At 36.1% G+C, this 24,162-nt stretch overlaps 1 protein-coding gene across 1 annotated transcript in view; it reads left to right on the forward strand.

Annotated features, from left to right (window-relative positions):
* The first annotated feature begins 228 nt into the window (after positions 1-228).
* plekhf2 (pleckstrin homology domain containing, family F (with FYVE domain) member 2) overlaps positions 229-24,162 on the forward strand; it is a 28,813-nt gene continuing 4,879 nt past the window's right edge. Inside the window, exon 1 of the mRNA XM_007228860.4 lies at positions 229-731. The gene's annotated coding sequence lies outside the window, so the exon portion shown is untranslated. The remainder of the gene's footprint in view (positions 732-24,162) is intronic.

Consider the following 24,162-nt stretch of genomic DNA (forward strand, 5'->3'; position numbering starts at 1 on the left):
TCCTTTCTGGATGATTTTTTTTCGAGTGAGAAATAGATGATGGTTGTATGTAACTTACTGAGAGCGCACCTGTAGTTCTTAGTTGTGTTAGTGTTAGAGTGTATTGTAATGGAGTAATGTAGCTCTGTGTCACACTGTGCTTCAGTAGTGGGTTAGCTAACTAGATTAGCTACTTCCTTACAGACGCAGCCTGTGGCTCTGCTTCTCTCATCAGACATACAACAAGAGAGAGAGCACTCCTAAAATAGCAGCGAGAGCTTCTAGCGCAGGCTAGACTGCTGGCTGATGGTGTTAATATAAGGTCAGTGTGTGTATTCGTGTGGCTGTTGTTCGTGCTATAAACGCGCACGCACAGTGAGAGCAGTGCAGCGGGGTTGTTCATAAATCTTAGTCCAGTATTCAGGCTGGAGGAGTAGAGGATCAGTGTAAATAAGCGCTGAGAGCGGCTCTATTCTCCCACACTGACTCAGTAGCGCCCACATTCCCTTCCCTTCCTCCTCCGGACCAAACACTCAGCCATATTGCTGCTGTTGCTGCGGCTCACAGGGGGCTGGAAGTTTACCCTGGCTGTGAGAAACAGTGCCAGAGAAGTTGGAAGAGCAGAAAATAAGGACGGGGACTAGCTAAGAGCGCTTGGTTTGGATTTTAAACCGGACTGTTGTTACTGAGAGACACTTCTATCCCTATTTGCCCTATTGCCCGGGCTAATCCCGCCGCTGCCGCGGTGCTGGGTAAGTTTCTAACTTTAGCTAACGCTAGCTAAGCTGGAGTTACTAAGCCTAGTTAACCAGTCGTGTGAAACGAATGTGAGTTAAGTAGCCTGGCTAAACTGTTGCGCCCAAATTGTGTACGAAACTACCAAAGTAGCAGGCTTAGAAACGGTTAAAACAACCTGAATTCGTGTGTTCACGATATGATAGCTAACGGTGTTTACTATAGCTACCTAGCTAGTTAGCTAACTACTTTCTTTCAAAGTGTTGGCAAGGCAACTAACGTTAGCTAGCTAGCGTTATAAACCGCCCCGAATAACACATCATGTACCTTATATATATTACTTTATTCTGTGTAAATGGCATCTGGCTACAAACTAATAACTAGCTAGCTACCTAGGTTAGACAGCTATAGATCTGGCTAACTGCTCACTAGCTTGCTTAACTTCCCTAAGGACTGAAACCAGCTCGGTTTCGTGGAGCTGGCTAAAGCTAGCGCTAGGTTAACATCAAGATCGAGAGGACCACCAAACTGCGAGTAACTAGCGAGTAACTGTCTTTAAATTAAAAAGTTAGTTGGGATTTTTGAGTCGTTTATGTTTTTGTACACAGTGTTTATTATTTTTGGTATTTTAGGAAGTTTTTAGACGTTTTAAGGGTGACTGAAACTGAAGAGCTGTCCGCCCTCTGTCACTTAAGCTAACCAACTTGTTGGTCGAGTAATTGTTCTGCATTAGCAAAGCCTGTTTTTTTAGTTATATCAGTCTCTGCAACTTTTCTGGAGTTCAGCTGCTTGCATGGAGCATTATAGCTAGCGAACTAAACAGCAGAATATGGGATCTAACGCTATGTTGATACTTACTACTACCTTAATCTCTTTTTATGTCTGTCAATTTTCTGCCTGATATTAACGTTACACGCCTAAATCTTGAGGAAAACTTATCTATCCAAGCATTACATAAATAGGTTTCAAATTTTATAAGAAACATTACTGAAAATCTAAATTATATATATTTCTTTAGAAAATATTGAAACAATATTTAATTAAATCTGTAACGGTAAACAATAAAACTATTGTAAATAAAAATATAGTGAATAAAAATCACAAAAATGGCTAATTTCTAAGCTTCATGAATACAAATCAAACACCTAATGTCTTTTTTTTATTTTATTATGTCTGAACTTTTATTTTGTTACGTTATCTAGTTTTTATGTCTAATTTCAAACATTTTTTAAACAAATTATCAGGTGGAGTAGAGAGTGAACAAGCAGCTTTTATTTTGGTGCAGAGAAAAGGGGTTTGAAATCACCTACATGTGTAGGCCATATATGGACCAAGGCCTGTTAAGGGGTTAATTCTGAGTTTCTCAGTAGTTCAGGTTATAGGCGTTTAGAGTCACAGTCTACACAATTCACTCAGTTCACCCAGTCTAGTGTAGGTAAGTGAAAGTTGCAGGTGGTTAGCTTTAGCTAGGTTAACAAAATAAATAGAAAAAAAAAATATGCCTAACCTCTTCTATTCATATAAAGTACATATACTTTTATTATTATTCTCCGCCCAACAGTTTTCCTGTGCTTGTTAGCTAGGTTATCTAACTAACCTACCTAAGCACACAAAAACCAGTAGATCAAAATTGAGGCACTACAGACAGGTCATGCATGTTTAGAGATGAACAGCTAAATGTTTATCCTGATTTGAACAGATATGTGCAGTTTACTCGGTTAGATGTCAAAACTGAAAAAACAGGAGAGGGACTTTCCTGCTGGGCAATTCTCAACTTTGATATAAATTTATTTGTCCCAGTGAAAAATCCCACTTTGTAAAATAACTACTATTTATGTGGGTCTTCCTTGTGGGTAGAGATGGTGTAATACCTCTTTTTTCCACCTGTGCTGATACTGAAACCCTGAATATTGGCTAATACAGATTTAAATCTAATATTTAAAAAAGAGTGCTTATTGAAATATTTTATGCTATTAGCTGTTTTATGTTATTGGGTAATATTGTAAAAAAAGTAATAATATGAGCTATTCTCAATTACTTTTCAGATGTTTAGTTCTTACATAACTTACCCAGCCCTCTCATTAGGACTCCCCCATCACCAGTAATGCCCCAACACCAGCAGGGTGAAGACTAGCATATGCCTCCTCCGATACATGTGAAGGCAGCCACCGCCTCTTTTCGAGTTGCCAGCGCACTCAGAGGAAAGCACAGTAATTCGGTCCCGATACATGAGCCCACAGACGCCTTGTGCTGAGCTAAATCACCCTTTTAGAGTTATGAGGGAAAAGAGCGCACTCTACCCACCCAGAGAGAGCAAGGCCAATTGTGCTCTCTCAGGGCTCCGGCAGCTGATGGCAAGCTACATGAACATAGGTTTCTGGCAGCTTCTACATGTTAAGATACAATGTAAAGATACAAAGTACAATTTTGATTATCCCATTTTTAAAAATCCCATTAAAATTAATCTAATTAATTTGATTAACCTCCCAGCCCTACTGTTAATATATGTATATGCCGTGCACTAAACACATGCCATACATTATTATTATGGCAACTGATGTCATGGTGTGATATAACTCAGGAAAGAACTTTATTTTTCTTCCCAATGTCAAATCTACGCCATCTCTACTGACAGGGAAAGTTCCTAGGTCAGCACTCCCACTCTGAGGAGATTTATGAACGTGGACCCTGATTTATCACATTAGCTAATTACAGATAATTCTAGCCTGCAAAGTCAATTTATTCATTAAGGTCTGCTTCGGTTGTTTGTGCTGAGTAAACAAGCAGCAGTGCTGACTGAACACCCCCAAATACCTTTACAGGAATGGGCACTGAGGGGTCCAGTGGTGGCACATTTATTATGCTATTAATATTTTTCCAAATTAGTTTCTCTTTGTGAGGTAGGGGTAATTTTCACTGATGTGCCACATGTTATGGCACAGGATTTAGTTTTGTTTCCTGTGACTTTTTCCGTGTCCCCTGAAAGATAAAAAAAATGTTGCACTGTTTTGCAGAATATCAGAGTGGGGCTTTCTGCATGGACTGTGTCAGAAACTGTCAGAATTGTTTGTCTGTTTGCACGGTCAGTTCTAGCCAGATGTTCCTGGTCACAATCATTACCACTTTCTGTACAGTCTACTGTGGGTGAAAATAATTTCTTTTATGCATTCACAGCACACACAACTCTGCAGATCAAGGAATTGTAAGTGCCTGCACAACTCATGCTCATGTGTTTTATTACCGGTGTGTCTCAGTATTACTGGTGTTTAGTATCCATGTTCCTGAGCTCAAGCATGTCTGGCAAAGTGAAACTTACTGGAACTTGCTTTTTGCGCAAACCAAGCAGGTTCTACAAGTCTGTCACCAGTGTGGAAAATCTAAAGTGTTGAACCACATGACATTCAAATCTCTGCATGACTCATTTTAGCCAATATTATGTAGATTTCTCTTAGTCTGTGTTCAGACAGCAGATAAATCCGATCTGCACAGACATAGACGGGTCATTTGTGCTGCGGTGTAAACTGTAAAAATATGAAATTTTTAATTCTGATTTGGACTACTTAAATACGTGGAATTGAAATCCACTATGTATGCAACATTTCTGAACTTCCAGTTTGGAGTTCATGCAACTTTTACATCAAAGAGAAGGAACAAAAAAGGCTGTGAGGAAAATGGACGATTGACATGAGTAGACAGGTAAACGCATGACAGCTGTGAGTAAAGGTTCCTTTGGTGGAATAATGAGGTAACAGAGCTCATACATGTTTGGACTGATGATGTGTTCTAATAGTATTACAAGATTCTTGTCGCAATCGCGCAGTGTTTCTAGAGAAATTACCAAACACGGCCATGGGATGTGGCTGCAGCATCTGCCTGAATTCATTCTTAACTTTTGAGAATCTGTCAAGGATTAAAGAACAACATAAAAGGGTCCGTTTCCCAGACAGGGTTTGCAGCATTAAAAAGAAAATATATTTTACAACCTAGGTCAACTAAGTCTTGCAAACTACTGCGTGTCGTTTACACATTGCAGAATGTTTAGACGAATATCAGATATGGGTCACATTTAAAAGGTAGTGTGAACAGCTTGAAATAAACATCGGATTTGGGCCACTTTTACCTGCTGTTTGAACACAGATTGAAAGCATTTTATAGTCCCAGTCTCTGCACTTCACACTTTTTAGTTTTTTACCTGTTCTAAATTATTTAAAATCAGCAGCTACTACAGGACTTTTCTGGAGTGGGTCAGATGTGTTACAGCAGTACAACAGTACAGGGTTATTTCAGGTCTCAAAGTGGGAAACACTAACCTGTTATGTCGTAAATGCAGAAGCTGAAATTCTATTTAAATCTCAGAGGTCTTCCAGAACTATGGGCATCATTATCTTATGAGGTGCACATTTAGGCAGGAGAAATCTGGAAAAAGTGCTACAAGTATAAAGATATCTATAGAACTATGTATTTTAAAGCTCTTTAAATATTTAAAGAACCTTTGCTTGATATAAAGCTACTTTACATACTCACATATATAATTTACAGGCAGAGTTCAATAGGGAACTGAAAGTGTTTCTTTAATCACTTTGCCTCTGTGGCCACAGTAGCAGTTTTATAATGCTATAATTTATTATTTACCACAAGATGGTAGGAGCAGTGTAAATTAAAACTGAAAAGTGTGGCCCTAGTTTTAAGTTTCTTTTAGGAAAAATGGGTTTTCGGTCCACAGTGGCCGACATTCTAGACTAGGTCTAGTGTTCTACTTGTGTCCCACTTCTTCTTTGTTATAAGTGCAGTTGTCCAAAGTACGCTGTAGTCAGGTGATCCTGAGTTTAGTCAGAGGCTTACTTTATCACTATTGCCTGTAAGAGAGAATGCTACTTTACAAGAATAGGCTTCCATTAAACTTAGTGACAACTGCTCAGTCACATGTTTCTGTGGTGCCAGGGTAGCTGCGTCATGCTAGAAATTTCACCGGTATGGAAACAACCATTTTATATGTTGGAATTTTTTGTTGCTGGTATGTTAATACGTAACCAGTATTGGCTATTGATGCGGCTATTATGCTACACCCTTTAACCTCTAAGCTTACTTGCAGTGACACTTGAAAGGTGTTTTGTTTTCATACAGAAACACTTTTGATGTTAAGTTATTGGTTGAGAACTTTCAATAAAATTATATTTGGTCAAAAATGTAAAAGTAGAACAGTATATGAGGTTTGTTTATGATATTCCTTAATGGAAAAGTGACAGCAGCTCATGTTGTCATTTGCCACAGACTTCCCACAGAAATTGTAGACAAGTTTCATAAAAGTTTGTTTAATGATTTTATGTTCAGATAAATGTTTTTGGTTGATCAATACTAATATGACATAAAAATGTGTATATTTTCTAAGAAAGGAGCAGTTAACGTGACTCACTGCCTTTTTGTATAGTTTTTTTTTCTTACTTTGGTATTACCTTCTTATTTTTCTTAAAAAAAAAAAACTCAACTGAACATTTGAGTTGCAGCTACTTAGGTGTATACTGAGCATGTTGAACTTCTGCTAAGTTGTCCAGGCTAAATATGAGATCATAATTTGTTTTCTATTCATGCAATTGCAGTTAGCAAGACATAGACTAAGTTTAGCTCTGGTTAGACCACTCATATTAAATGCATTTTCTTATAAGATATGAGTGTACAAAATTATGTTTAGAGAATATGCACAGCACTACAGTTTGCAAACATTAGCACTTTGGGTCAGGAAACGCAAAAATAAATTTTGTCCCAGTTAAATAGAATTTTACCAAGCACAGGACACTACTATGTGACTAGCAGAGTGCAAATATGGACAATGTTTTAGACCGGCCTTGGATATACTGTATGTGGGTTGTATACACTTGTTTATACTGCATGTGGGTTCTCAAATTATTTGACATAATTTGAAATTTCATAGTTTGCAGAAAAATAATTAGCCTCAGGATGCACCCGTAAGAAAAGAACGATGCTGTTTCATACTGCATGGGTGTAGTTTTTGAACTTCTCAACTGCTCATTGGTGTTCATGTCTGTAGACTAAGTTTCTCATTTTAGTCACAAAACTCTTTGATTCACTGTTTTTTCCTTTGCCAGAGTACTTAAAAGAAGTTCCTGCGGTTTTCGAGCTTCTGAATAAGACCCTCTGATAGGCTGTGGCAGTGTAACATACCATAGAAAGAATCCTCAGAAATAGATTGAAATCATCCTTCACGTCAATAACCGATAAAGATTGCAGATAATAACTGAAGTATTTACACCAAAAGAGAAGTATGTTTCATTTACCAACGTAGTAGCAAGCAGCAGATGAGTTTATCTGTGTTATGAGGTATTTATTACACAAACTGAGGTGCATGTGTCAGAATACTTTATAAAAAGTTGATCTATGCATTTTCTTGTTTTAAGAATTACATAAGTTATTATTATGATTTTTTTTTTATTATTTCACTGGTATTCCTAATAAAAATGTGGTGTCAGAGAACATGCATATCTATCAATAATTAATTGAAAAATGTAGAAAAATGCTGCTCCTGTAATCTTTAAAATAAGATTATGCTTTCAGTAATAAAAAAAACAGATGATGTTTATTATAAATGCTCAACTAACAATCAGTTAAATGCAGCAGACTTTAAGATGTTAATGGAAGTTTTCTCTATGGAATCTTATCCTGCAAACTAACCCTAAAGTTAAGGTAAATCCAACAGTAAACTTAATCCACAAAAGGTAAAATGAGTGTTAGGTTAAAGGTTAAGTTTAATAGCGAACAATTATAATTCAACAGACAGTTCATTTGCATTTAATAGACATTTAGTAGAATATAAGTTGAGCGCAGCAAAAGAAATCATCTGCAATAGACCATCCTACTGGAGCTACTTTATATATATTTTTTTTTTATTTGCTAACTATTATGTAGTTGTTGGTGCCTTGTGTTATTAGTTAATTTATTTTATGTAATAATTTGAGACTAAATGCATAGTAACATATTAAACTAATATGAACCCTTGCTTTATTCTGCTTCAATTCCACTTCTGCATTCAGCTTGCTGAATTCCTTCTTACTACCCCACTCTTAACTTAAAGTTTTTGACAGTGCATACTGTTTTTTCTTTATTTTGTTTGTCTGCACTCCTTTGCTTTGAACATATAGCAGTGGACCTTTTTAGACACCATAATGGATTGGTTCTGCTGTACCTCCATATGGTTTTGGAGGGTTACGCTGTTCTATTTGGTATTCTGACAGTTTGTAGGGGAACTGGAAAGAGGACTGAATGAGAGAAACAGATGTTGGTGCTGTGCATTCTTTTTAGTAGCGTTGTTCCTAGTCTTTTGTACTGCTAATAATGTGTTTTGAAGAGATGCGTTATAAAAAAATATAAAACGTTTCAGTGCATGTGCACAATCATTTGTGGATTTGCACTGCCTATCACCCCACAAACTGGGAGCACTACAGTAAGGGTTTTGTGGGCTGCCTGTGAACAGAAAATATTGGACTCAACACATTTGTGTTGGATTTGTGTTGATGGCAATAGCATTACTGTTAGCATTTCCTCTGGTGTGGATGACTATGGCAGTAACTTGTTTTCTACCTGTTTTCTGCTTTAACACTAATTTACCCTCTCCAGAGTTTTGAATCTGTTTACTGCTTTTGAGTTTTGCTTTGACAAGTTTTGGGAACTTTACTTGTCTTAGTGAATCAAGTAGACACTTGACTAGTTTCTTGTAAAAAGCTGCATTGTAAGTTCTTTTAGGACTCAGAAGGCCTATACTCCTGCCACTTCCCACTCACATCCCTAGTCCCCTACCTCTTCACAAACTGACTGTTATTAAGCTGAAAGATATTAGCTGTACTGGGTGAGGATTAGGGCTGAAACTAATGATTTATTTTGGTAGTCGACTAATCTGCCGATTTATTTTTCTGGTTAGTCGATAAGTCAACTATTATTTCTGCTGTGTGCTCCATCTCTGATTGTAGTGCAAAGTGCTCCTGTTTCTAGATCTAGAGCTTCAAAATGTTAGAATCAGCTAAACATGGTATTTAAATGCTGTAGAAATGTACAGAAAATTGCTCTTTAAGTGTGGAATGTGCTGCCATGTAGTGAGGAAACGTGTGATCTGTTGTGATTGGCGAGTTGAGTGTAAATGTGTGAGTGAGCACATTATCCTTTTCACTTTGTGTTTTGTCCCCAGTTATTTTATATAGTGCTACTAATTAATGATTAGTCGACAAATTTTAATAATTGACAGTGTCGATTATATCGAAACTAATTTACAGTTGCCGCCCTAGTTAGGATAGTAACATTAGCTGAGCTAACTTGGCCTAGCCATTTTTTGTTTACCTCCTTTGGGTAAATGTTATGTCATGTGATGTTCTGTGCCTTCTGTGGTCTTAGTCTAGTACTGTCACAATGCTGTGTGGTACCCTGAATGGTGCTGGAAGTCATGAAGTACCAGTGTGCTTCAACACGCAGTGCCAGTACCTGTGTGTGTGCCTCCATTGTAATTTTGAATGTTAGCTAGGGTCATTTTTCTTTACTCAGTTCTCTCCCAGTCCCAGTCTCAGTCTGTTTTTTTTTTTTTTTTTTTTTTTTCTTGTCAACTGTGTAGAGGAAGACTGTGTTGGGTGTAGGGCTGGGCGATATGGAAAAATATCGATATGCATCACGATATAAATCAAATCACTTTCTGTTACACTTAAAGGTTTCTTTTTACTCATAAGTGACAGAAAAAGGGAGTTATGGCCAAAATCACTAGCAGGCTCAGAGCCTTGTTACACATCTGTCAAGGCTCACATCTTGACAGGTGGGTACAAGGTGCTCAGTACACATCCAACCCACCCCCCACCCCCCAACCCATGTATGACCCTTATGTATGGGGGAGGGGGGCATGCTGAGCTGTGAGACAGTTCAGCGCGCTGCCTGATCGCGTGCTGCACCTGTTCACAGCGCTACTTAAATGAGAAATAGAAAATAAAGTTTATCGAATCCTATCGTCTGGCTTATCATAGTTATCGCGATATATATATTTTCCTCGATAACTATCGATATTGTTTTATTGCCCAGCACTAATTGGGTGTCACCATGTCTCTATTCCTGTATCCATAATTTCAAATAAATAAAAACAACTCTCTGCAGTATTGTAATTGCAAATTACTGTTATTTAATAAAATTATGAAGCTGCGATGAGCAAAAATATATTTAGTTGAAACATTTAAAAAGAGGGTGTATACTTAAGGTAAAGTCAATGGAAGAAAAAAAGTCGGTGTCAAAAAGTACTATTTCGGAGCATTTCCAAAGGTCCTATTTTCCAAGAAATTGGAGTTGTATGTAAAGAACATGTTTTTTCAGCAGAAGATTTCTGCTTGTTTCCTGTTGAGTTCTTTAGCAAATGCTGTAGACCACATGCTGCATTAGACTCCCCCAGATATGTCTCTCACCCTTGCCATAACACAACAGGTGAAAGTTAAGAGAAGCTGAGTCAAATCGGACATCATAAATCAGCGTGGTGTTGTTTGTCCCAAAGTGCCTGAACTTTGACAGGTGTAAATTCAGAGGAGAAAAACAGAAGAGAAAGTTCACACGTTTACTTTCAGGACACTTACTAGGTGATGTCTATTCACATTTGTTTTATATGATTTACTAAATGTTGCTGCTGTACTTTTAGTTGTGGTTGAATGAAGTCTGCTCCTTTGTTTGGATTGCGGTGTTTAACCTTGTTCTATTTTGTTCTAGATTTGAGGTATACATATTTGATATTTGAGCTATATCATATACATATAGAATTTGTGGACATGGCACATTAATATAAACAATCAGTTTGAGTGTCATGCATCTTTTTGCCAGTAGTAACATGTGCCTGGTGCTGTTGTCATCAGCCAACACTGGTTGCCTTTTGTTTCAGGAAGATTAATTCGCATTACATTTAGATGCAAGTCAGTTACATTTATAAATGTGTACAGTGAAAAGTAATGTTAGCAATAATGTGAATAAAGCTTTTAAATCATTTGCAGCAATGTATGAATGCTAAAGGTAAACCACTTAGTTGTTTAACCCAGCAAGCCTGAAGTTTGGCCTTAGGTTTATTCAGCCTGTAGTTGAACTGAATACTGGTGCATGCTGATTTCCAGCAGGTGTTACAGGAGGTGATTTAGGTTGTGGCAATCATTTCATAGATTAAAAATACCAAAGCAGATCTTATCTCTGTAGTAGTTATTCGATGTACTTCAACAGGATGTTGGTGGGTGTGCGTATATGCATGCAAAAGCAAGCTTAATCTAATTTTGTGGGCTAAACATCTTAACCATTGCTTTATTTAGAAATGCTGTTTTCATATATCTTTTGCCCATAAAGCTGTTTGCTAGTTAAAAATGTATTGATGCTATTGCAATATGCTAAAGAACATGTTGATTTCAGTGTTGTAGGAACATATATAATCAAATATTGATTTAATTTCCATTTCTCTGATAAATTGAGTTTTTATTTCTCTCCTAAATATTATGAATGCATGATATTGTTATCATGTGCGTCAGTCAATGACAGATGCTGTAAAAATGTATAAAATGTTAAGGTTCAAAATTTGTTATTGAAACATTTTCTATTACGATATATACAGCTCTGGAAAAAAACGAGACCACATAAAAATGATGAGTTTCTTTGTTTTACCAAATTGAAAACCTCTGGAATATAATCAAAAGAAAGATGGATGATCACAAGCCATCAAAAAAAGCTGAACTGCTTGATTTTTTTGCACCAGGTGTGGCATAAATTTATCCAAAAGCAGTGTGTAAGACTGGTGGAGAAGAACCTGCCAAGATGCATGAAAACTGTGGTTAAAAAAACAGGGTTATTCCACCAAATATTGTTTTCTGAACTCTTTAAACTGTATGAATATGAATATGACAATATTTTTATTTGGAATTTGAGAGAAATGTTGTCTGTAGTTTTGATAATCTAGAAGTAATACTGGACATAATTTATGAAAACTGTTTGAAGTGGGTAACACTTTGATGTACAATTATTTTTGTCTTTATTATTTATTAGTTTTGGACTGTGGTTTAGGTGCATTATTGTAATTTTTAATAAAAATTAGCCTTAAACGACTGAAGAATAATGTTTCTCTAATGATCTTCCCATGGTTATGCTGGAGATGGCACAGGTAAATATTTGCTCACATATGAACATAAAAGATCTAATATACAGGCTGCTGGACCCCTGTCTGCTGCTAGGAGACTGAAGCCTCATGTATTTGTGGAATTTCTCACTGCTTTGTTGGTTTTGTCAGCAGTGTAATGGTCATGTTCATTCATTTATTACCTTATTTGGGGTTTTCACAGCTGCTGTTTTGCTGTATTCTTTTTTAATACTGATGAACATGTAGGCCTGTGACAAGGACGACTCTAAATTGTCATACATTGTTTTTTTTTTTTTTTTTTTTTATGAAGCTCTTGTGTTATAGGTAGTATAGTGTAATCTTATAGTTGCACACACTGCAAGTATTTAATTTAAGCTATGGTATGGAGGTGCTATGGCTATGGAGGTGCTATGATGTATTTTTATTACAGGACATCAGGAAAATTTGCATGGGATGACAAATCTCTATAAATTACTTGATAGCACACTATTGACTATTATAACTTTTTTTATAATACAGCTTTTTGTTATATAGAGAAATAATGAAATTTTAGTTTGAAAAGCAATTTAGCTGCTACTTGTTCATAACATTTATGTAGGTGACAGGCTGCACTACAAGCTTCAGAGGTGTAGTGCCTCTAAGATATGATCTTTGAGCTTATAATTTAAATGCAGTAGGTTGTTTAACACCTTAGGTTTACCACAGATTGGAGTGAGTTGAGATATCTGTGCCATTTAAAATGAAACTAAACGCCTCTTCACGCTCCTCCAGCAAAAGCTCCCCTTGTAAATCTAATCCAGTCCGGAAAGGGCTTTAGACATGCTGTTGGAGTGCTAGTTGGAAGGTATAAGCTTCTAAAATGTGATAACTGCTTTACTCTCACAGCTATAGTGGGAAGATAACTAAAGCAAACTTTGTTCTGGAGTTTATATACTTCAGTATTAATTTCCTGCAGCTCTGAGTTGATGGTGAGTGTCTTTAGCAATGTCGACACCTTCATTATAAACAGTGAAGAATTGGCAGACACTGTGGTGGGCGGTGGTGTGTCCGGTGTGCCATTTCTCTCATGTCTACTCAGCTATGTGACTAGCAGTGAAAGCAGCCCTCACCATGCTAAGCTAGCAGTGTAAGGAAATTATTGGTATATTGAAGTATCACAGTGTTTGAATTTGTAATTCTGTTTTAATATCAGTAGTTTGGTAGTTTGGATGTAATGTTGGTGCCAGAAAGAGGTTAATTTTGTATTGTGTTTAAACCTTGACCGTTTAGAATTTATAAATTGTGCATTTTGTTTGTACAATTAGTTTTCCTGAAACTTCATATAAACAATATCTCTTGCTTTCAGTATTTAAATATACTGTGATATACTAGTGCATTTTAAAAATGTAAAACTCATATGATGATTATGGCTTACAGCTAATGAAGAAAACCCAAAAATCAGCGTCTCTGAAATTTAAAATAGTTACTTTTTGCAGTGTGAGCAGTGTGACAAGTCCTGCTGGAAAATGAAATCTGCATCCCCATCAACATAAAAGTTTTTAGCAAAGGGAAGCATGAAGTGCTGTAAGATTTTCTGGGAAAACACTGCACTGACTTTAGATTAAAAAAAACACTAGCAGATGACATGTCTCTCCACACCATCACTGACCATAGGCCTGGACAATAATTCGATATCGGTATTTATCGCGATAAGAAATGTTTCAATAACGGTGATATCAGTTTTGTGGTATATCGATATGTATTATTTACAGAATCACGGACAGGCGTTTTTTACTGGTGTTAGGTCGCCGCAGAGCTCAACACATTCAGCCCCCGTAGCTGGGCTACGTCAGTGCGTGATGACGTAACCACACAGGCACGTAGCCAAATAGGCTAGGCTAGGCAAGGCTAGGTTAAAATGGCTAGACTCGGGTCCGCTTCGCTACGCAGCAAAAATGTCTCGCGCTGGAGCCAAACGGAGCCGGGACGAGCGGATCCAAAGCTAAGGGAGAATCGGTTCGGTCGGCCCCGGGTCCTCGAGGCTGGCCGCGGGTCCGCTCGCTCGGCCGCAGGTCCTCGAGGCCGGCCGCGGGTCCTCGAGGCCGGCCGCGGTTCCGCTCCCTTGCCGCTTTGCTGCAAATTGTGCCGGAGAGTGCAGCCGACCAGCAGCGGTAATGTTAATACATCTAATCTGTTCCACCACTTCAAGCAACTCCACTACATACAATATTTTTCTTATAACGTTACTGACTGAAGCACTTTTATAGCTTATGTTGTAACTAAGTTATTCATAGTTGATAAAGCCTGTAGGTTTGTTTATTTGACGGGAAAATCTTGTCGCTTTATTTATAAAGGCTTCTTGTATTCTATATCCTAGTTGAAACACTTTTGTTTTAATCTGTTAAATTTGTTCACAAAGAATAAGAAGCTCTGCCTCTGTTGTAATTTAAAGTTATTTTTATTGGTAATAGTTATATAGGCTTATGTTTGACAGGGATGTCATGTTTTTATTTTGCTATATGCAAATAATATTAAGCATTGATTTATTTTGACTACTTTCATTTCTAAAGTAGTAAAGTTTTTGTGAAAGGATGTTTCAAAGGCTTAAATTAAATTTTCAGACAGTAGTAGGTACAGATTTCCGATAGATAGATAGATAGATAGATAGATGGATGGATGGATGGATGGATGGATGGATGGATGGATGGATGGATGGATGGATGGATGGATGGATGGATGGATGGATGGATGGATGGATGGATGGATGGATGGATGGATGGATGGATGGATGGATGGATGGATGGATGGATGGATGGATGGATGGATGGATGTGCATATAATGAGGGTATCTGATGCCAGCCATACAAAAAGTGCAAATACACAGTTACATAATAATTTATATTCGTAGTGCTGCAGGGATTGCAGGGCTTCTTAGCAGTTTTCTGAGGCCTTCAAAGTATTTATATCAATATCGAAATTATATCGTATTGACCGAAATTTAAGGAATATATCGTGATATAAATTTTGGCCATATCGTCCAGCACTAACTGACCATCAGAGTAAATTTAGCATTTCATTTGGAAATCATGGGACCCAAGCCTGGAGGAAGAGTGGAGAGACACACAGTTCAAGCTGCTTGAGGTCTAGTGTGAAGTTTCCACAATCAGTGATGGTTTGGAGAGACATGTCATCTGCTGGTGTTGATCCACTGTGTTTTATCAAGTCTAAAGTCAGTGCAGTGTTTTCCCACAAAATCTTACAGCACTTCTCATGCTTCTCTCTGCTGACAACTTTTATAGAGATGCAGATTTCATTTTCCAGCAGGACGTTTTACACTGCCCACTTTGCCAAAAGTACCAATTGGTCTTATATAATATTCTAATTTCCTGGGACACTGATTTTTAGGTGTTCATTGGCTGTAAGCCATAATCATCAACAATAAAAGAAATGATCATTTAAAATAGATAACTCTGTGTGTAATACATCTATATAATATACGAGTTTTACATTTTTAACATTTAGGTAAAGTAACTTTTTAATGATAGTCTAATTTTGGTAAATCTTTATAGGTAAATGTTACAGGGTGTTTAAAACTATGTTTTAGAAAGCTTGAGACTTGAGCCAGTTAGTCTCAAAGACATGGTGAGTCAAGGAAGCATCGTATTCATGAATTAACTATGGTTGTAGCTTGAGCCTGCAGCTCTCTCATCACAGTGACTGACTCAGGGTGTGAGTGTGCCAGGCACGGATGTTTTCTCTCTCTTTTCAGCTCCTCTACTAGGCTGTAGTGTTCAGTTGTGACTATGGCTTAAATAGTATGAGGTTTTCACAGTATGATAAAAGTAAAAAAAAAGAAAAAAGAAAAATGTTTTCAATAGGGGTGGGCGATATGACCCAAAAATATCTCATGGTATTTTTGCGATAACGATACTCTGGACGATATGACAAAACACTAAAAAAATTTAATATTTCAAAAATAGGCTATACACTGCAAGATATTTTATTAAATATTTTAAATAAATAAAGATATTTTAATTAAATATTTAAATATTTTATTATTACATACAATATAATACTGCACACTACTTAGTAAGATATTGAAAAATACAAGAATTTCATCAGATTTGTAACAGAAGTCAATGATCTAGAATGTCATGATACTAACAATACACTCCAAATATCTTTATATATCAAAGATTAAAGTAAAATGAATGATACTGGACAGAAATAATCTGTCTCTAGTAGATATATAGTGGGAAATAGGGTGGGTGATATGGAACAATATTTCGTTCACGATATATTAAAAAAAATTGAAGATATTATCATGTGCGATACGATATGGCACAGCCCTAGTTTGCAATATCATTGTTTATATTGTTTATATCATTGCAATATCACCTTTTTCCTCATCTTCTGAAAGGCTCTTTTGTTCTTTTTTTCCAGCTGAAGTTTGTGTCCTTATGGATTAGTATGATGATATCACATTTGTTCTCAATTAAACTCTAAAAGCAGTTACATTAATGCATGTTATGATAAGCATCAACTCTCACAGTGTGATATACCGCTGCCAAAGTACATCACTGCAACCCTAGTTGTAACATAAATAATAAAAACAACTTTCTTCTTTAGACCATCGGTATTCTTTACTTTTTAATATAAAGTGCTTTTATCTAAATGCCTGACTCCTGCAGTCTGTATTTTGACCATGTGGCCGCTGCCAACCTGGCTTTGAGTGGCATTTCTGACCATGCAGGTTTTTTTCTAGATATTTGCTTCCAGGAGATATAGAGGTGCCTCAGGTCAAGCAGCTGTCTGCTATGCAACCAGCAATGCAACAAAATTCCTGAGATTTTTTAAAGACTCTACACATTGCACCTGCAGCTGCTCTCTTCCATCTGCCTCTGTGATTTCTGTCTCTGAAACGGCTCCATACGTTACACGGTGTGTTTGTGCAGAGCGTAGTGATTTAGATGTTGTTGAGCCTTTTAAGTGATGGCCAATATAATTACATTTTTTCCTTCTATTGTTTTCTTTCAGAACATTTGATGTATTGTAAAATGTCTTAGATGTAATGTTTAAACAGGAAAGCCCAAATGCATAAGATTAATCCAGTTTTTTTTTCTTTTTTCATTTATTTGAACAGAGAGATATTTATTCTTTTTTCATTTATTTGAACAGAGAGAGGCTGGTTTATTGGCACAGCCAATAAACCAGCCTGTTTGGACCAGAGAAGAACAGGTCCCCCTTATATATTACCCTTAATAGTACATGATGGATGAAAGCCTTGGTTCTTTCCAAGGTTTCTGCCTTCTGCAGCTATTAGGGAGCTGTCTCTATTGCCTCTAGGAATGCAGCTATCGACTATTTTAGTAATCGAGTACTTTACTGAAAAATCGATTCGATTAATCTAGTAATCGGATAAAACATATTTGTTTGCCTAAAGAGTAATTAAAAATACTCAAGAGAAAACAAGACATTTCACTTAATAATGAATGACCAATTGATTTCCTTTTTTAGATAAGTTATATTTTTAAATTCACAACATACATTTCCAAACTGCAAACACAAATATAAATAAATAAAGGAATAGTAATAATTGAATAATTAGTATAATTATTCATTATATAGTATAATTTGCATTATGTTGTGCATTTTAGCTTCTGAACAGCAGAGATATTGCCAGTTCGTCTCACCAAGCCCGTGACATGTATTTGTTTATAAACTCCTCAGCGCTCAGTATGTTATTAAGGTACATTAATGTTAATCTCATTGGTTTGTTATACGTTATATTAACCCTCTTCTTGGCTCCAGCGCTAACGTTTCCTCGAATGAGACGGTGCAGCATTAAAACGTGCTGTTGTGGGAGGCAAGAGCGAATAAACACTGTCCAGCCTAAAATGCTCTGTTATTATCGACCTTTTTCCTCGTTGTCACTTTTTTCCCTCGCCGCTTCAAAATACCCTCTTCTCAACTAAAACCTCCGCTGCCTGCTCCTTCTTCTTGTGTGCAGGTGACGCTACGCTAAGCATTTTGTCACATTAAAAGCACGAATTACAGCACGCAATTTTTTTTTATTAAATAAGCGAATACTTGAGGCACAGAAAATTACTCTATAAATTTTTTAAATCATATAACTCAAACTACTCGAGTAATCGTTTCACTCCTAATTGCCTCTGTTGCTCACAGGTAGTTCTGTGCTCTGTGTTCATTGTTTTGTGTGATTTTCTGTCCTGATAACATATTCTTGTAAAGCTGCATTGCAACATCATTGTAAAAAGTGCTGTATAAATACATTTGATTTGATTTTACATTTCCAAAGAAGAGGTTTGTTATATACTTTCAACATTTTTAAACAATATTAAGCAGAAAATTACTTGTTTTGCCAAATCTACCATTAAAAAAACGTTATCATCATAATAATCTGTATATTGGTAAGCAGGGCCAGCATAAGGCATAGCTCAGATATTGACTCCTTTTTTTTAAGTTGTGAAGGTTTGTTGTTGGAGTAATGTGTATGGAGTAAGACTGGTTCAGTGAGAGGTGAGGCAGTGGGAGAGTCCGTGAGGTTACTTAACACATGTACAGCATTACTCACAACTGGAGAGAACCTTTCACACTTCTTCCACTTGCCCAGCTCCTCCCCCACACCATGCAAGTCCCTACACGCCTCTGAACAGAAAGTGAGAGGCACAGACAGGACAAGGAAAGAGTATGAGAAAGGAACTGGAGATGACTTGCAAAAATGCAGGAAATCCCAGCAGCTCAATGTTTGACAGTTGAACTTTTTAGTTCCTGTTGTATGTTAGTAAAAGTCCTCTTAGTATTGGGAGCTGATTTGTTGTGGTGTTTCTGAATCTGATGCTGAACTTGGTTAACCGTAAGTGTTAGTCATATTTGGGGAGTCTAGTGAATGTTCACACTTGTTCATCGCTGTCATGCAGATTTGGAACACATCCCGATAATGACACCACCCAGCATTCTTTTCTCCACCTTTCTTCAAGTTCACTTAATCGCCAAAACACCTTTCCACCCAAATTCACAAAAAAACACCGCCTGTCACGATAAGAATTATTTGTGGATGATATATTGTCCCAGAAATTATTGCGATACATGATACTTTTGTCATTTTAAATGGCACTGACATAATGATAACAGAATAGCACAAAATAGTTATTATACACTTTTTAAAGACAGCAAAAAATTTAATTAACCATTTATTATAATTATTTACTTATTCCTTCACCTACTTTAGTCCAGACGGTGTGTATGGAGTCACAGTTATCGAAGTATGACTGACTAAAATACTGTTTACTGTTATATTTGTGAACAAACCTACAAATAAACACAATAGACGATATCACAATTATCAAAAATTATTAAGGTCATGTTCATTTATTGTACGATAAATCGATATTGCAATTATTGTGACAGGCCTACTGATTACTTTTTTATACAAAATATTTTTCTAGAATTTTTTTTTCAAACAATATTATTGTACATTGCCCATTTTATTTAACTGATATAACGATTGTATAATAACATATTAATACACTGCCTTTATATTAACAATATTCAGTCATTGGAATTGCCAATACAAAGCGTTAAATAAACTTTTTTAAATATCCTAAGTAAATAAAGACTTTTTTAACATTTTAATTATTTTTTCTAAGTAAGCATAATGGATAATATCTTGATTTATATCATAATTACTATAGTGGTTTTCAAGCTATGATATTATCATCACAGGCCCTTTTGGTATTTTGATATTGTACAATCTATGTGTTTTTGTTAAAATTTTTAAAGAATTCGTAAAAGATTTTATTGCTGTACTATGTAGCGGTATGTTTTAAATTATGCTTTGAAAAATATTTTAATTTATGCTTTGTATAAATACACCCCCAGAACACATTTTGTGAATCTGGTCTCTGTGTTTTATTGTAACTGAACAATGGAAACAACAGTTTCTCCAGGACTGTTTTTCACATTCTGTTTCAAATGTAACTTATACTGCAGTTATTTTTTTTTGAAAGCCTTCACATTTGTGGAGAGGGGACAAAATATTCCTAAAAAATAATCAGTGTTGTTCTGGGATCATCTTTGCAAAGCCAAGTATATTCATTCTTAAAACTGAAGTTTCAGAAAGGCCTTTCCAGTTGTCTGCTGGTAAATTGAGCGCAGCCGTAGAACTGCTAATGGCACTGATACAAAAACTACTAAAAACATGGAGGTATCAGAATTTAATACTCAGTTTTCATCTAAGCTCATTCACACATTTTTACACCAGAGAAGCTGATTTAGTATTGAAGAGGCCAGGCAAGATAAAGAAAGTTCGAGAGAATCCTAAAATCACCAGGATTATCTGCTCTGAAGGGGACTTTTTCTGAAAAGTACTTTTCCACATGCTTGGTAGTTACATATTCTTAATAGAGATTTCCCCTAAAACATATGCCCATTCACCCACACCTCCCAGTATTTGTCCATGAGCATGACACCGTTATCAGAATCCCCCTCATGAGCACCCCTCCCACCAGTTACTGACAGTAGACTGATACATGTGGGCAGCCAAAAATTTTGTATCATTTAAGCGAATTTATCAGTCAGGAAGCCAGAAGCGAAAGAAAAGAAAGGGAAAGGAACAAACTGAAAAATAAGACAGCAGTAAGTGATAGTTTATGTTGTATAATTTCGGTCTACGTTGACAAATGGTGTGATTTAGCAGAAGCTAAGCTAGCAACGGTATATATGGGTAATGTTTGTTAGCTAGCTAACTACGAGCCTGGCAGTCAGTGCTAGTAATAATTAGAACACTTAGTGCAGCTTGCTTCCAACAGGCTGATAAATTGGCTACACTCTGTAATATGTTATATTAACAGGAAAACACAGGTCTGTATTGTATTTAATGACATGACATTGCAATAGTTTAGTGTTCTTAACTTTAGTTGTGATGAAGGTGGCATAGCTTCTCTGCTATGCTAGTTAGCCATCCATGATAATCTATCTACCAAATGGGGGTATATGTCTAGTAGCATCCATACATGCCAGCTATTCACTTTTGTCTAATTCTTACCTGTTGGTGCTGGAGCTGTTTGTTGGGGCCCCCAAATACCTTGAAACGGCCCTGCTCACGCTACACAAAACAATTATTTAAGTGGCTGTGGTTAGCACACTGCATGAGTAATCAGTGACACATGGTCACAAATAACTTGATTTTTCAGCAGGAGGAATCCCCAATGACTAGGTAACATATGAGAGGTGCCAAGGGAAATTGTGATGTGATGCCTTGCTTAAAACAGAATCTGCACAAACGTAGAACTGTCTCCGTCAGTCAAGATCAATCAGTTAATCCCTGGGTGTAATCAGCTTCTTACAATGAAGACGAGAATTGTTTTATAATCTGATTTCTGAAGGAACATAAAGTCAATAACTGTGTAAAGAAAACCCGTTGGAAATAAGAGATGCACCGACTGTTAACCAACTGTATTAAAGTGATAAAATTAAAGGTATCTTCGGTGGTAGGGATGTGCGATATGGCCCTAAAATAGTATAACTATATTTCATGATATTTTCGTGATAGCGATACTCTTGGTGATATGAAAAAACACTGAATTAGAAAAATTATTTCAAGAATATACTACTGCAACAAAATGAAAATGTAATTTTAATATTGCATACAATATGACATGGCACACCCCTAACTGAGATATAAAAAGAAATACAAGAAAGTGTCAGTAATCCAGAATGTAATGATACTAATAATGCACTCCATATATCCAGGACTAAAGTAAAGTAGATGATACTAGACAGATATAATCTGTCTTTTTCTTTTGCTAATAGCAGCAAAAAAGTTAATGTGATAATTAGGGATGGGTGGTATGGATTGATATTTCAGGGTATAATATTGTTCACAGTATTAAAAAATGTTGGCGATTATTATTGCGTACAATACGATATGACACAACAATATTCTGAGGAATTAAATTATTTGGTGTTTTTTTTCACATTTATTTAGCTAAATAAATAAATACATAGACTGGTCACAGTTTAAGCTCTCTCTTTAAAATGAAGATGTTGGATAGAACAATAGATTTATTGAAACTAGGGGTGGGCGATATGGCCCTAAAGTAATATCACGATATTTTATGGTATTTTCACGATAACGATACTCTTGGCGATATGACAAAACACTTTTTAAAAAATTATTTCAAAAATACACTATACACTGCAAGAAAATAAAAACATATATTTTATTATTACATACAATATAATATTGCACATGCCTAAGTGAGATATAAAAAAATACAATAATTTTATCAGATTTGTAACAGAAGTCAATGATCCAGAATGTCATGATACTAATAATAATGCACTCCAGACATCTCCATGTATTCAGGATTAAAGTAAAATAAATGATACTGTTCAGATTCAATCTGTCTCTAGTAGATATATAATGGGAAATGGGATGGGTGATATGGCACAATATTTTAGGGTATAATATCGTTCACAATATTTCAATATTTTGATATATTATTATTGTGTACAATACGATATGGCACACCCCTAATTGAAACTAATACAAATAAATACAAAATGGCTTAACTCAATGGATATTATGGTAGCAGTGTCAGCAAAACATAGGGCAGCCAACATCTTGCAATAACATAAATACGTCTGCAAGTATTGGTTGGAAATAATCATCAACCAATATAATTCCAATATCATTGTGCATTCCTCTTACCTTCTGTCATTTGATTTCCAACCAAGATGAACAGCTGGTTGTATGGCATGGGATGTGATTTCGTACAGTGCCAGATCACCTTTGGTCTTAATTTCAGGCACTTTAATCACCCCAGCATTATGTTGGAGGCCCAGCAACTAGCACACCTACCTCTTCTGATTGCATGTTTCTGGGCATGTTGCATTACAAATGTTAAAGGACACTTCACAATCAGTAGACAATTAGTCTCATTTTGTTTCATTTATTGTTCCTTGTAACCATTATCTTCCTTCTGAATAGAAATGCAATCCAACACTTCCTTCTGAGTACATTTTTTTATGAGTGTATATAGTGTATACATAGACACATTATTTTATATATTAGTATTAAAAAATAAAAAATAAAGAGCATGGGGACACAGAGCATGTAACGGGAAAGCCTGTTTTCACTTCTGCTTTTTCAGTTTCACTGCTGGTTTTATATCTAAACTGTAGCCTTTTCTGTGTTGCAAACAGTTTGCACTGTTGAAATAAATTAATGAAATAAAAGAACTAAAACAAGGCAGTTTGTAAGATATTTTTAGTTTGGTGGTAGTGTGGTATTATCTATGGCATTTATCCTTGCAGTAAATACAGTAAAAGCAGAAATTAGATTATAATTGAAGTAGCTGTTGTATTGTAGATTATAGTGTGTTTGTATATTTGTTATTAAAAAAAGGTGTAATTACTTCTGTTTATACATTGTTTCATTTAGAATCAGAGCATTTGTTCTGGAGAAATGAAAATACAAGTGTATTTAGTCATATTAACATGTTATGAACCCTGAAAATGAAGTGTAAAAATCTGGGACTGTCGGATTTCCACATTAGAATAATGCCCAGTTCTTTGGCCAGTTCTGTGTGGTACTCTGTGATACTTTCATTTCTTTACCAAGGCGGAAGTGAGTCACAAGGGCAGCTTTGTAGTGAAGTTTCATGTCACCACATGTCATTTTTTCCTTCCAAGTGAGCTGCAGAATTGCCCTAATGTGGTAGAGATAAGAACTTACTGGCCGATGCAACGTAAAGTTGTAAAGTTTACTGCCTGTGAATGCTAATATTCATAGTGTTCCATTTAGGTAGTGTCCTGTACCTCAAGTAAGATATAATAAGCTTAAAAGATCAGCATTTACTGGTTGGAAAACTGCATATTTGAAAGTCTCAGAGTTAAAAAAAAAAAAAAAAAGTTGTGACTGTATAGTAACTCATACAATTTGAAAAGCATAATAATAATCACACCACTCACCTTTAGCTGTCTTTAGTCTATATTGTGCTCTATCTTGTCTATAGCAATACTGTGTCTAAGTGACACTATAATATTTGTACAGCAGGTGTTTCTGCACAGTTGAACAGTGCACCAACACAGATTTTGGTGTCTTTTTTACATTCCTATAATAAATTACTTTGGACACTGTACTTACATGGTACATATTGACTAGGCTATTTCTAGTGCTTAATCACAATAATTAAGGTGTTATTCTAAGTTAAGATTGCTACATAGTGATGCTTTATGGAACACTAAACAACTACATGAAGAGTGTAATTCAATGTCAATTTTGATGTGGTGCAGGACTGTGTGTAACC

This window comes from Astyanax mexicanus, chromosome 6 (genome assembly GCF_023375975.1).
Source record: "Astyanax mexicanus isolate ESR-SI-001 chromosome 6, AstMex3_surface, whole genome shotgun sequence".
In the NCBI taxonomy this organism is placed as follows: domain Eukaryota; kingdom Metazoa; phylum Chordata; class Actinopteri; order Characiformes; family Acestrorhamphidae; genus Astyanax; species Astyanax mexicanus.